The sequence below is a fragment of the Medicago sativa genome, chromosome 1 (genome assembly GCF_051527215.1).
Source record: "Medicago sativa cultivar Bolivia chromosome 1, Bolivia_mono, whole genome shotgun sequence".
Taxonomy (NCBI): domain Eukaryota; kingdom Viridiplantae; phylum Streptophyta; class Magnoliopsida; order Fabales; family Fabaceae; genus Medicago; species Medicago sativa.
The window spans coordinates 72069514-72073710 of NC_140749.1; positions in this window are offsets into that span (position 1 = coordinate 72069514).

The following is a 4197-nucleotide window of genomic DNA, read 5'->3' on the forward strand; positions in this document are numbered from 1 at the left end:
AACCCAGACTTTTGTTAATAAAAAATATATTTTAAAAAAATAATAATAAATGAATCTATAAAATTGTAGATAATCTTATTTTTATGACAAATTTTATTCCAAATAATCTTATAACTAAGGTAAAATAAAGGGGTAATAGTCATTTAACTAGAGGCACACTTGGTTGGACACAAATACAAATATTTGGGCACACACAAAATCAAGAAAAACTTAAAGAAAATAAAATTACGAGATATCAATTGATGTGATTAAATTCTTTTTATTCAATGTTGTTAATTTTATGTGAGTGTGCCTAAATAATATTTATTTGAGATTATGTTTATGAAAGACTTTCTCGTGTAACTAATAGTCATAATTGTCCTTCAATGTATCGAAATTTTAAATAGTTTTTGATTGTGCACTTCGTTAATTAAAATAATCTCTTAAGTTATATTTTTTTATTAATATTATCATATTAGTATTCAAAATATTTACCTTATGTTATATCTATCCTTAAAAGTATTTTTTTTACAAAAATAAATGATATTCATTCATTCAAATTGATAGAGTACATTGATACAATGCAAATTCGCTAAAAATAAAAAGGTGAATCTGCAAACATACTCACATCATCCATGTTAATAACATAAAATGACAAAGTACAAAAGCCACATATGACTATATCCATGTCTCCGGAATACCCATGTCTCCGGATGTGCAACGTTGAAGACGTCAAAGTCATTGATTGGATCTAAGCTGATCTGACAATCATATCTGAACCAAACAAATACCTGAACAAAACAAGAAATACAAACAACGCCGCACAAAGACGATGAACAACACAATGTCGCGCTAAGACGACGAAATCACGGAAGAAAAACGAGATAGATGTGAAAATCACTTGTTTTGATAAAAGGGAAAGAGCGAAACGATTTAGAGGGGTGATTTTGGGTCAGAAATTGACCCTAAATCACTCCTCTTTGATGATGAAGGAAAAGAAACTAGGTTTCGGTGACGACTGACAGAAGAGAGAAGGAGAAGAGAGAGTGCTAATTATCGTAAAATAGTACTATATTCTTATAATCAAACTAGCAACAAACCCGTGCTAAGCACGGGCCCGTGCTCCGCACGGGTTGGACGTCGAAGTATGGTTCATATGTCAAAGCAAATTGCAATGTTACATGCATTGGGAAAATATAAAAAAGATTAATGATAAAGATGACGTTGATGATAAAAGGGAAAATTACATTGACTTTACTTGAGATTTTCTTAAACAACACAAGCACACCGTCTAATTTTATCCAATTTCATTTCAATAATCTTCCAAATACACAATCTAATTTTACCACCACATTTATCGAATTTGCATGATGTGTTTCATGTGTCGCAACTGAGGAAGTATGTTCCAGACCCGTCCCATGTGATTCAGAGAGATGATGTAACACCTTGTTTTCCCAACGTAAAATTTTCATAAATAAAATCAGAGTTTTTCATCATAAAACGGAATGTCACATTTCTTAAAAATCATAAATGGAATAAATAATAATTTATCCTCCAAAATGTTCAACAACATAATATTTAATAATTCGTAGCGGAATAGTTTGACAACTTAAATAATCTTTGGCACAAGGGCCTCAAGATAAAATCTCATAAAATCTTAGTTCAACAATAATTCTTGAAAACTTCAAAAATAATACGTAAGGAATAGAAAACAACAACTAAATTCCCATCCCGTTACGTATCAGAGCACCTAAGACACACACTTGCGAGGAGTCCACTCACGACCGCAACTAATCTTGGTTACCTGCAAGTTACCAATACGAAGAGCAACATTTTCAAGCAAAGGGGTGAGATTTCTCAAACAATAATATTAAGCAGGTAACTCATTAATTACATTTAACATCATAAACTTCATTAACTAGTATCATTAATCTTCCTACATTAGTCATAAACTTCATCTTATATTATCAATAATATCACATACATCATCACATATCATCATTAGTATCATAAATCACATAGCATCATATCATAAATGACATAGCATCTTATCATAAACAACTTCATAATCAATCATCATAAGCAACTTCATAATCAATCATCATACACATCATAATCATTCATCATCTTAAGCATCATAATCATTCATAAAGCACTTCATTAATAGCTCATCAACTTGACATCTTAACATCTCGACAACTTGACTTGACAATGCATCTAGACTCGACTATGTAACTCTTAACGTCTTAAACCATCTTTGATCATCATGAAAATGCAAATGCATGTGGTACCATTCTAGGGCATAAACCCTCATCGTCGTGGTTGAGCATAAATATACTCCTAGGGCATAAGCCCTCATCGTCGTGGTTGAGCAAAAGCTCCATCGTCGTGGTTGAGCAAAAGCTCCATCGTCGTGGTTGAGCAAAAGCTCCAGGGCATGAGCCCTCATCTTTAAATGAGTATGCATGGACTCAACATCTTACGTCTTAGAAACTTCATGAACATCTATGACATTTTAAAACTACACGATCTTTAAATAGCATCTTTCTATAACACATCTTTAAATCACACATCTTCAAATAACACATCCTTATATAACACATCTTTAATTCACACAACTTCAAATAGCACATCTTTATATAAGACCTTTCTTTGAATCACACATAGTCAAATAATTCATCAATTAAGACCTTTCTTTGAATCACACATAGTCAAATAATTCATCGATTACACTTTGTTAAATAAAGCACACAAAGAACAGTTCTAAATCCTCTATTAATATTATAGTATTAAAGCAACAACAACCTTGACACTTCCTTTTAATATAATAAAACGTATACTCTAAGCTTTACTACTCAAGAGATCAAATGAACCAAATACACTCATTATTTATTTTTTTCTTAATTAAGCTTGTAAAAGCCATGGACTTGTTCTACACCTTTCATAAATATTTACATGTTCTATCTACTGATGTAGGTAAGGGAATATAATTCTTATCATTGGCAAGAATCAAAGCCCCCGTAGCTGCTATCTTTTACGTCTAGTCTAGGATTTTATCACAATGAGTGACCTAATTTTTAATTCTCAAAATTTTCAATGAGTATAGACCATATATCACTATGTATAGCAGTATTATGCATGCATTACCCAAAACAAAAGGGTCTTAATTTGCTAGAGATTAAGTAGATATACAAACCCTTAAATTTATCCAATAACTAAAGTAGGGTTCACAAAATTTCAAGAAAAGAACAAGTTGTCAAACCGTAGCATAGTAAAATCATAATAATCAAATTTATCATTCACATACTACAAAAGTCAAATAAATTGCAAGCATAAACATGACAAGTAAGGGCACGACACAGTTCAATTACAAGCATTGGAATTCAATTTCAAACAGCCGCAACAGTAATACGACTCAAGGATTAATATCACAAGCAATTTTAAGAAGAATTAAATAAGTTAGCCAACTCGTGAATGAAAAGGAAATAAAGGGAAATATTTTCAAAATCAATTATTATTATTATTAAAAACAATTACAGATTCAGGTATGTTTAAAATTGACATGGAGAAATCATCAAAAGAATCAAGAAAACAACGAAAATTAACAACCCTTCACTATCCACATGAGTACACAACCTTATGATGAATAAAGACTCCCCCTTACATCAATTCAACGGTTTTTCATCACCTAATCATCAATTCTCACTCAAACCCTAATTCTCATAATCTTATAAAACTCATCCTAAAACACGTTAATTTTGGTGAAAGATAGTCTCACCCTTACCTTAATTTTGGTAGAAATTGCAGCTCTCTCTTCTTCTCTTGGCTTTTCTCCTCTTTTCTCCAAAACTTGAACGTACGTTGTAAACTATTCTCTCAACCTAGCTTCCTCTATTTATAACCTTTCTATTCTTTCTAAATCTCTTTGGGCCCAACAACTTAATCTCCTTTCTATTCTAACCCCCAATTCTACTTACACTAATAATTCTCATATTCTAATAAATAATAGAATAATGCCACATAATAAAATACTAACACCTCATATATATAAATAAATCACATAAATAGATTCTAGCTTAATAAAAAAATAATTAAATAAAAGGAGGGCGTTACAGATGATGTGCAAGTTAGAGACAACCTTACGGTGGAGACTTTACCTTTGAGGATTGATGATCGCAAGGTGAAGACGTTGAGAGGCAAAGAGATACCTTTAGTGAG